The sequence below is a fragment of the Tursiops truncatus genome, chromosome 15 (genome assembly GCF_011762595.2).
Source record: "Tursiops truncatus isolate mTurTru1 chromosome 15, mTurTru1.mat.Y, whole genome shotgun sequence".
In the NCBI taxonomy this organism is placed as follows: Eukaryota; Metazoa; Chordata; class Mammalia; order Artiodactyla; family Delphinidae; genus Tursiops; species Tursiops truncatus.
In genome coordinates this window covers 17,852,201-17,863,966 of record NC_047048.1, presented here as the reverse complement: position 1 = coordinate 17,863,966, position 11,766 = coordinate 17,852,201, and positions in this window count along the sequence as shown.

Below are 11,766 nucleotides of genomic sequence, written 5' to 3'. Positions count from 1 at the left end.
ACAGCTGCCCAGGAGAGTCCACGCTATCAATCTACAGTAAGAAGCAGTTTTGTTGTGTAGAGTCACTGAGATTTCAGTGTTGTCACTGCAGCGTAACCTAGCCTGACACAGAAGTCTAATCAATATCAACATTAGCCACCACCATCTACAAGCACTTACTAGGTTTCAGGGGCTGTGCTAAGATTTCTATGGGCCTGACATCATTTGAATCCCACATTAACCCTGTGAAAGAAGATGTGTGATTTTCCCAGGGTCAAACACCCAAGGCATGATAATGCAGTGAATGCTCATATCCACACTGATCTTACTCCAAAGATGGATACGATTTTACAGTTAAACCTGGGGGAAAACCCCACAGAGAGAAAGACTTTTACACTCTATTGAAAAAATCGGAAAATTCTATAAATAAGATGACTCCAATTATTTTTACATACACACACAAGAAAGTGAGACAGAGACAGAGAGAGAATGGAAGTGAACCACAATATATGCAGTTGAAATCTTTAACGGGTGGTTTTAAGGAAGATTTCTATTTTATTTTTATATGCTTCTATAATCTTTTAGGTTTTCTACGATGAATAAATATTATCTTATAGACAGGAAAAATGTATTTTTAAAAAGTAGGATAGTATCTTAAATAGAATGCAAATTACTGATGTCCAAAACATACACAACTCAAGAAGACTTGAGGAGTGATGGAGAACAGATGCTTATTAATCCCTACTACATGTCTGGCTTTGTGTGTGTGTGTGTGTATGTTATGGCATTTAATCCTCCCAATGATCCTGAGAAATAAGGACTAATTTTCCCAATTTGCAGATAAGAAAGCTGGGATTCGGAGAGCTCAAGTGACTTGCCTAAGGTCACACAGCTATGATGTGACAGAACCCGGCTTTTGGACACAAAACTCATGTTCTTTTCACTGCACTGTGCTTGCTGTCATTAGCCGCCCTCGGCAGTAGTTCCTAGTTTGTTTTTGAATCTTATATGCATCCATTTGTATGAATGTAGGGACGCCTGATTTTTACCCCACACCAGAGTCACACCTCCCCATGAGGTTTCTCACAAGAAACAATGACAAATGAGAATCAAGCTATGAATGCATTGCTTATCCACACCTGTAATCGTAGGGATTTATGGAAATTTACTCTTTAGGTAAAAGGCAGATGAAGTGTGACACTGTTGAGAGCAGTGTCCGGCACACGGGACACTCCAGCACCGGCAGCTGCTGTGTACATAAGACAGCGGTGCTTCCTCCACCTGCTGCCCTGGCTTCCCCTGCAGCAGCTGCTGCTCTGGCTCCATTTGGAGCCTGAGTTTGTTGGCACCACTAGGTTTGTTCCGTACAGCCTCCTGGAGCTGCCCCCGTGGAACTTGTTCTCTCTGGAGCTGGGAGTGCCAGTCTCATCTTGCCCATCTCAGGAAAGGGGTTCTGGCTAAAGCAAGGGAGGGACCTCCCACCAGTGTATGTAACTCCTGAACTAGGCTTCTTAAAAAGAAGGGTTTCTCTCTAGGAGCGACTGGATCCAGAGAGTGGAATTCAGAGGGTGAATGAATAGCGACATCCCCATCGCCAGACAACTGGGACATGAAGAGCCCAGGAGCCGGGGCTGAGACTGTGACGGGGAGAGGCTGCCTGGGAGGGAGACTCAGGGCACATCTCGGAAGCCCAGTGGTCACCATCTCTGGGTCCCACAGTCTAACTTCTAGCTCTTTAACCAACAGAGGGGGGTAAGAGTACCGCTCTTTTTTTTTTTGCCAAACAGCACGGAGCAGGACAAATATGGAACAGAAAACCACTGCCTCCCATATTCCAAGACAGAAAGGGCCTGGGTAGTTGAATAGAGAGGACTGAATGTGACAATAAAACATTAGAGGTGCCTGAAAGTGTCTATAGCTATAGCTACGGAATTACAGATACACAGGCACACAAATACGTATTTATATTTATATATGGATATGTTTATCGATTTCATTTAGAACTAGGAGACACAGCCCTGATTAGATGAAGAAGCAACTTCTAACAGACAACTTGTGCTTCTCAACATTTTCATCATATACGAAGCACTATGCTAGGCATTTTCCATCACCTCATGGAAAGCCCCAGTAGGGCTGCAAGCAGGTATTCATAGCCCCATTTCACAGATGGGAAAACTTACACTCAGAGAGAAGTTAAGGAGGTTGGCCAAGAAACGTCAGGTGGTACGCTGACTTTCCAAGTCATGGAGTCTAGAACAAAGTTGATATCTTCCTCACAAAGAGTCAGTGTGTTTGCCATGACACCACAGAGTAGCCAAAGAGCTGAAAGAAGCTTTTCGATATTTGCATGTCTTTAAATCTTACTTTAAATGGTATCATTTCTTTTAAAAAGACTAAGCGATTATGAATAATTAGCAATTAATAATTATTATGCCTCATTAAGTTAATAAAGGATTACGTCTTTATAGAAAATGCAGAGCTAATGGAAAAGAAAGTTAACCCATGTTATTTCGGCTTCCAAGGGGAAGATCTGCTCATTTGAAGGAGATGTCCAGGGTCCAGAAAATTCTGCTCACCTGGGGTCAGGTTACCCAGGCTGCTCACCTATGACCAAATGGAAGCTGGAGAGCCAGGCCTTGTGCACACAAAGCTATAAAGAGCCCTGTCATTAACCAAACGGAAATCTCAGGAAACAGAGCAAAATAAGCAGGACCCTTACCAGCTCACCAGGGCTGCGTGACCTGTGACCCAGAATGTGGGGAACGTGGGCAGAGCGGCAATCTCAGACAGCTACAATTTGCAGAACCGCCACTTTGGAAAGACAAATATAGGTCGGGCAGCTAGGGAGCTAGGGAGAAGGAGACTGGAGCTCTATGGGCTAGGGAGAAGGAGAACTGGGGTAAAATGTCACCGGAGCCCTAATCCAGGGTCACAAGTTCAGGGAGAGCAGATCCACCCAATGCTCTCTATCTTCCAGCTCCGGGTCTCATCCTCTGGCCAGGATGACTGCAACAGCTTCCTAAATGATCTCCCCGCCCCCAGTGCAGCTCCCTTGCAATCCTAATGGCAGCCAGAGTGAACCTGGCAAAAGAAAAGCCTGATCCTATCGCCCCCCTGCTTTGAGCTCTTGTGCTGGCTTCCCGCTGCTCTTGCATAGAGCCCAGAGGGACACCGGCCCTGCTTGACACCCCCAGGATCTTCTTGCCCATCCTTCTTTCTTCTCCTGGCTGGCTGCTGGATGAAAACCCCTGTGTCCTTTCAGATTCATACACATGCCCTTTCTCTTCCAGGAGCGTACTTCTGCCACCCTTCCTTCATCAGGGTCACTCGGATGTGGCCACCATGTCTCCACTTGATGTCCCCTTGAAGGCTAGGCAAATCCTGTGGGTTCCTATAAAGCCTGGATGCTCCTCAAGGGTACCTGCAACAGCAGTAGCTCATAAAGTGACACTCATGAGGGTGAGTTCTGAAGGCCCAAGGGGACAGCAGCTCCAGTGTCTGCAGATAGACTGTGCACCACCATATACAGAGCACAAAGTGTAGACCTAGCCCAGAACAGGGGCTCAGTAAATGTTGGCTGTAAGAAACCCAGTGCAGCTCTCAGTTTCTCATTGGCCAACTTCCTTTTGAGCCCTACCCCTGCCTGTTTCACCCCATCTTCACAGCATCACCTCTGCCAGAGTCTCTGGCCAGGAGCCGCCTCCTCTTCCTTCCGTGCTGAGTCAGGAGTCTTAGCCATGCCGCTTGGACTGGGAGTCTCAGTTCGGCCACTGGGCATGAACCCTTAGGTGTGTAAGCACAGAAGCAGAAGGCGGTGTCATGGTTACAAGTGTGGACACTGGACTCAGACTCCACGTCTGAATTCTCGCTCTGCGTCTTGGCCACTGTGTGGTTTTGGACAAGTCATTTAAACCTTGTATTCCCATTCTCCCATTAGTAAAATGGGTATGACAGTAACACTAATATTCCATGGCTTTGTAACCCTTGCAAAACACATAGAGCTGGGCATGTAAGTATCCTATGTGTGTTGGTGTTCATTGTTATAGTTTTGGGGTCTTGATGGAGACCATGGCAAAACTAGACCCAGGGACCCAGTACATCTGTCATTACACCCAGTAATGCCACCACTTTGAATGAGCACTTACAAAGCACCAGAAGGGTAGCTGCTATCTTATCTATCGTGCAGTGAGGAATCTGACCCTCAGAAAATGTCAGAGGCTTCTGCTCAAGATCACAATGCAGAAAGTGACAGAGCGAAAATCAAACCTATGCCTGTCTGGCCCCAAACGCTGTGCTCTTAATTACACTGTCCTAAGCTTTGCCTGTGGTCCCCTCTTTGATCACCACTTCAGGGAGAGTTCTCTCTCTACCTCCCTCTAGAACATCTCCTCCTGTTCCTTTGCTTGTGCTTCCAGTCTCTGCAAAGATATCCCCTCCTTGGGAAACTTTCCCTGACTGCCTCAGGTGAGTCACACGTTCCACTTTTGTGCTTATCCCCATCCTGGCCACATCAGTCACAATAGGCTGGGCTATGCTGCAGCAACAAACAATCCCAAGACCTCAGAGGCCTAAACAGTGATGTTTAAGGTCTCTCTCACAGTACTTGACCACCTAGGGTTGCCAGCCTCACTCCAGGGCCCGGGTGGACCAAGCAGCCTCTATCTCAAACATTTCCAGTCATCATGACAGACAGTAACAAGGGTCACCGTGGTGGAGATCGGCATAGAAATGCTCATAAGGCAGAACTTATGCTATTAGCTCACATTTTATTGTCTAAAGTAATAAACTGGACTCCGAGGGGACAGGAAGCATAGCCTTCCCGTACAACCACCCTATTGGTAAACCGCATAGAGCTCCAGTCACATTATAAGGTGGGGAACCGTTGACTTCTCTGTTTTCCCCACCGTGAGCTTCTCCAGGCTTTGGTCTTTATCTGCAGGATTTTGCCGGGCACAGTTTCTACACCAAATAGGGACCCACCATCTGCATGTTGAATAGACAAAGGCATAGTTAAATGCAGTCCAGACCGGAGCCCTTTCTCCACCCTGACTCCTTGTACCACATTTACTACTTCCTGCACAGAGGCACTCATTTGCATGACGGCTCCAGCCACACAGGTCTTCTTGTCCACAAACACGCCAGGTTCATTCCGCAGTGCAGGACCTTTGCACGTGCTGTCCGTTTTTCCTGGAACACTCTCCCTGAAATCTGTGTACACTGAAGATGTTTTCCTGGACCACCTCATTTAAAAGCACTCTCCAGGGACTTCCCTGGTGGTGCAGTAGTTAAGAATCCACCTGCCAATGCAGGGGACACGGGTTCAAACCCTGGTCCGGGAAGATCCCACATGCGCGGAGCAACTAAGCCCGTATGCCACAACTACTGAGCCTGTGTGCCACAGCTACTGAAGCCCATGAGCCTAGAGCCCGTGCTCCGCAACAAGAGAAGCCACCACAATGAGAAACCTGTGCACCGCAACGAAGAGTAGCCCCTGCTCGCTGCAACTAGAGAAAGCCCACGCGTAGCAACGAAGACCCAATGCAGCCAAAAATAAATAAATAAATAAATTCATTTTAAAAAAAAGCACTCTCCAGCCACAGTCCTCTCTATCCTCACTTCCTGTTTCATATTCTGCATAGACATTCTTGCTGCATTAAATTACATTGTTGATTTATTTACTTAGTGTTTGTCTTCCTGATGAAAATGTGGCTCCACGAGGCTGGACCCTTACCCATGACGTTTACTACTCTATCCCTAGAACTGGAATAGTATTTGGAATTAGTCAACACTAAATACTATATTTGTTGAACTAACGAATACATGAATAAATAAATATGTAAATACACTATTTATTGCCACAGTATGGAGAGCAAAATACCAAAAAATACTCTCTGTCTACTACAGAAAATAATATTTAGAGAAAAATAAATGCATGAACTCAAACTTCCCTGGATTTTTTTTTAAGATTCTCAACCCATCAAAATCAGCCCCAGTGCCCTTCTAAAATGTATGATGACAAGCAAAATGATGGCGAATTAAATGTTTAATTAATGTGCATTATTGCTACCATATTAGTTTGCAGTCAGGTTTATGACCCAATAGATTTGCCATCTTTATGAGTGACAGGTTGATGTCTTGGCACCGGAGCCTTTGGCATCAGCAGGGAGTTCAGTGAGTTTCTGCCACTGTCTAGCTCCTCGTGAGGGAGGCAGCCCTGCATACTGAGAGAGGCACAAGACCCCTCACTCATTCACCCCATGAAGCCTGATTGAGAACCTACCATACTCCAAACTATGCCAGGCTCTGCAATGAGCAGACGGGAAGTGAGTGAATATATGCATGCATTTATTCATTCAACAAACATTTATTTTTGTCTCCAGCATGTATGAAGTGTTGCATTAGGTAGTGAATAAAACAGAAATGGAAATAAAAAGTGTAGGTCTGGTTCAGACTCTGGAATCTCTCTCTTAAGTTCACAGTGAGTAAGCAACAGTGGCAAATTTGACCATGCACATCTCTGTGGCTCTTGTTCAAAGATACTGCTCTCCTAGCCTTCACTCCCCCTCATTCCTGTCATTCCTCACCCCTGCATTTCAACCATCAGCAAGAGCTGATGACCCTGCTTCTGAAATACACCCGGAATCCAGCTAGTCACCTCCTGCTCTACCGCCACCCCCCACCTTCGTCTCTCATCTGAACGTTTGCAACTCCCTCCTGCTTTCCCACTGCCCTTAGAATAAAATCAAATCTCTTATCACAGCCCACAGCCCAGCTTGCCAATCTCATCCTCATCTCCCCACAGTCCTGAGTTAGTCATCATTTTCCTCCCCACTAGGAAGTCTGCTTTGGTTTCACTCATTAAGAGGTGGATCCAAAAGAATGTCTTAAGCTACAACCAACACAAAATTCCAATCAAGGAAAATTAGCTAATCTCACATTAAGGGAAATCTGGTCCTAGGGCCATGCCAGAGGGAACAAAACCCAAGTTCTTTCTGAACTCTGATTATCCGGTCTCAAATATGGCTTTCCACAGACTAGCTCCCTCAAGGCATCAGACGGCTGCCGTGGTTCCATGTGCTACACTTTTTCCCATGTGTCTCCTTCCATCTGAGAGCAGAACCTTCCCAGAAACCCCTGTATGTTTCCCTTTACATCTCATTGGCCAGACAGTGTCACATGCCCATTCCTAAACCAATCACCAGCAATGGGACTAGGACAACCTTGATTACCTTGGACTTTTTAGAATTTAACCCCAACTCATGATGGGGAGAGGTGGACATCCAAACAAAACTGGGGTTCTGCCAAAATGGAAGAAGGAGAATAATTCTGTGGGGAGATAACCAACCTGCCTGCCCCAACCAGGAGCCGCGCTATAGAGCATGAGGGGTTCCAGCCCCAGCTCTGCCACTCAGATGCCACGGGATATTTGATAAGTTCTTTTGCTTCTCAATGTGTCAGTTTCCTCATCTATAAAGTGAGGTTGGATGTAGTATTTACCTTTAAGGTTTTTGTTAAGATTAATGAGTTAATACATGTAAAAGAACTTAGAATTTTGTCTGGCAGGTAATAAGTGGTAGTTGATGTTATTCTGTACGACAACTCAGTTTAAAGGAAAAGTTTCATCACTGGAAACAAGAAATGAGTTTTTAAACAGTTTTCACCAGGGAAGCATATCTTCACAGCAGTTCTATGAGGTGGGTAATGGTATCTACTGCTAAATAGAATCTGAAGCCTAGAGGGTTATGTAAGCAGAGCTGCTGACTTCTAGTCTTGGGCTTGTTTTTCTGAACGATGCTTCCAATGCAAGAGAAGCTGAATATGTGAGCCCTGGAAGGCTGGTGTCTTAGTCCAGTTTGGCTGCTATAACAAAAATACCATACACTGGGTAGCTTACACAACAAATATATATTTCTCACTGTTCTGGAGGCTGGGAAGTCCAAGATCAAGGCGCTAGCAGACTCAGTGTCTGGTAAGAGCCTGCTTCCTGGTTCATGGATGGCTATCTCCTTGCTGTGTCCTTACATGGTGGAAAGGTTAAGGGGGCTCTTTGGGGTCCCCTTTATAAGGGCACTATCTCATTCATGAGAGCACCACCTTCATGACCTAATCACATTCCCAAGGCCCCACCTCCAAATACCATCACAGTGGGGATTAAGTTTCAACATAGGAATTTTGGAGGAACACAAACTTTCAGTCTAGAGCATTCTGCTCCTGGGCCCCCGAAATCTGTGTTCTTCTCACATGTAAAATACATTCATTCCATGTGAATAACCCCCAAATCTTAACTCATTCCAATATGAACTTTAAAGTCCAAGTCCAAAGTCTCATTTAAATACCATCTAAATCAGACATGGGTGAGGTATGACCTCACCCATGAGGTATGACTCATCCTGAGGCAAATTCCTCTGCAGCTGTGAACTTGTGAAACCCAAGTTACGTGCTTCCAAAATATTATGGTGGGACAGGCATAGGAGAGGCATTCTCATTCCAAAAACAAGAAACACAAAAGAAAAAATGAGCGATGGGTCCCTGGTAAGTCCAAAGCCTAAAGGAGGAAATTCCATTAGACCTTAAAGGCTCAAGAATAATCCTCTTTGGCTCACTGCTCCAGCTTCCAGGCCCACTAGGGTGGCAATGTCATCCCCTACACTCCAGAGGGTCTCTGCCTGGGCACCACTCCTGAGGTGGTTCTCTGTAGTGGACCCACCCCCATGGTGGTTCCAGGCAACTTAAGTCTTCATAACCAAGGTGGAGGTAACCACATCCCAGGCCTGTGCACTCTGCTTGCAGACAAAGATGGCACCACATAGGCACTGCCAAAGTCCACTGCCTGAACTCTCTGAGAGTGTAACCACCACAGCCGGAGCCACACTGGGGGCCACCAGAGCCACACGTGGGGAGCCCGAAGGTTTATAAACAGCAGTCTTCTTACTGTGAACTCACAGAAAATGTGAGGGAGCTCTCTAGGGTCGCCTTTATAAAGGCACTAATCTCATTCAACGGGGCTCCATCCTTATCAACTAATGATCCCCCAAAGGCCCCATCTCAAAATACCAACACACTGAGGATTAGGAGTCAATATATGAATTTTGGAGGGACACTAACGTTCAGTCCTTAGCATCTGGGAAGGGAGAGACATCCTTGGCCTGACCTAGCAGGCCATAGGAGCCACAGACCATCCACTAGAGAGGCAGAGAAATTCTCCCAAGGGGACAAAGAGCAGGAAACTCTGGGTAGGCTGAGGGTGCATGGGGGAGAACAGACTGGCTGGAGGATATTCTCTTCACAGACTAGGAAGAGAGAAGCCTCAAAATTCCTGCTGAGCTTTGACTTCTGGGCAGAGGGCTGTAAACAGTAAAACCAACCATCATGTACCAAGACATTTTCTCATTGCCATACACTCAACTAAGTCACTCCCCGTATTATCTCATCCAATTACCCCAACAACTCTGGCCACAAGAGCTGGCATTCCAACCCTACAGAGAGAGAGAGAGAGGGGTGAGTGACAACAACAAGACACTGGGCTCAAATTCCAACCCAGAGCCACCTGGCTCCAACATGCCAGACCCCAGAATAATCAGGAGGACTGGGAAAGTTGCCAGCCCTCCACCTTCTCTGTCTACGTCATGAGATTCCTGGCCGACACTATACATATCAGTCCACTAGACCAAGTCACTTCAGGGCCTCCTGAATTAACTCTAAATTAGAAGTGCATGGTGGGACTTCCAGAATGATGGATTGAGGTGCTCAGTAGATCCTCTTTCCAGTGAAACAACAATTGAATGGGTGAAAAAAAGTTTTTAAGGCATCCAAATTCTCTGGAAATTGTCCCAAGGGCATGGAGCAAATGGAGAAATATTCATTCAAGGAAATCCACTAAATCTTCATAAGAGTCTGTAGCATTTAAGCTGTGACCCACTCCATGACCCCCCAACACTGCATTCCAGAGCCATAATTCAGGTGTGTACAACCGAGAAGACAGGGGTTTTCTTTCCCTCCAACTGCCAGTTTGGGGAAGGTTGCTGATATTTCTCATCTCCCAAAGCCCTATATTGCCAAAGCTTTATTCCAGGCCGACACAGCTGAGAGGATCGAGTCTCTCAGGCCCCAGCCAGCCCCCCGACTCACATGGTGGAAGCTCTACTCCAGGCACAATGGACAGAGAATATTTGATTCTAACATCCTCTGCCCCAGCTAACTCCTAGGGCTGAGGTTCCACACCATGGGGGACAAGCCAAGACCAGGCACTGCCACCCCTCTCCATTTCTCACTCATAGAGTGTGAGTGTCACTCCACTTCAGTGACAGTTCACACCCAGCGCAGTGCACTGGCACATGGGTTTGTACTGGGGGAAGAAATACAGGCCATAAGGACAAAGAGATCCATAGCTTTGCCTGATAGGATATTCTGTATTTAGAATAAAAGATAGAGAACTCCATGCCTCAAACATTGAAGATTTTCATATGATCATCTCAATAGATGCAGAAGAAGCATTTGACAAAATACAACACCCTTTCATGATTAAAACCCTCAACAAATTGGGTACAGAAGGAACATACCTCAACATAATAAAGGCCATTTACAGCAAAACCACTCTAACATTTCACTCAACAGTGAAAAATTGAAAGCTTTTCCTCTAAGGTCAAAAGAAGACAAGGTGCCCACTCTTATCACTCTTATTGAACATAGTACTGGAAGTCTAGTTAGAGCAATTAGGCAAGACGAATGTATAAAAGGCATCCAAACTGAAAAGGAAAAAGTAAATGTCATTATTTGCAGATGATATGATCTGTATATTTAGAAAACCCTAAAGACTCAACCAAAAAAAATTGCAACTAATCAACAAATTGAAAAAAGTTGCAAGATATAAAATCAACATACAGCAATCAGTGCTGTTTCTATACACTTACAACAAAACATCTGAAAAAGAAATAAAGGAAACTATTTCATTCACAATAGCATCAAAACAAAAATACTCAGGAACACATTTAACCAAGGAAGTGAAAATTCTGTAAAGGAAAAAACTATAAGAAATTTATGAAAGACATTGAAGAAGACACAAAGGAAAGACACCTCATGTTCATGAACCAAAAGAATTAACATTGTTAAAATATCCATACTACCCAAAGCAATCCACAAATTTAATGCAATCCCTATCAAAATTCCAATGGCATTTTTCACAGAAATGGAACAAACGGTCCTAAAATTTGTATGGAATCACAAAAGACCTCAAATAGCCAAAGCAGTCTTGAGAAAGAAGAACAAAGCTGGAGGTATCATGCTCTACTCCCTGATTTCAAACTCTACTACAAAGCTAAAGTAATTAAAACAGTATGGTACTGACTTAAAAATAGACACTTAGACCACTGGAACAGAATAGAGAGCTCAGAAGTAAACCACAACGTATAGGTTAATTAATATATAACAAGGCAGCCAAGAATATTAAATGGGGAAAGGATAGTCTCTTCAAAAATGGTATTGGAAAAACTGGATAACCACATGCAGAAAACATGAAACTGAATCCCTCTCTTACTTCACTTGCAAAAATAACTCAAAATAGATTAAAGACAGAAACATAAGACCTGATCCCATAAAACTCCTAGAAGAAAACAAAGGGAAGAAGCTTCTTGACATTGGTCTTAGCAATGATTTTTTTGGATGTAACATCAAGAACACAGCAACAAAAACAAAAATCAACAAGTGGGACTATATCAAGCTAAAAAGCTTCTGCACAGCAAAGGGAACCATCAACAAAATAAAAAGGCAACCTACAAAATGGTAGAAAAT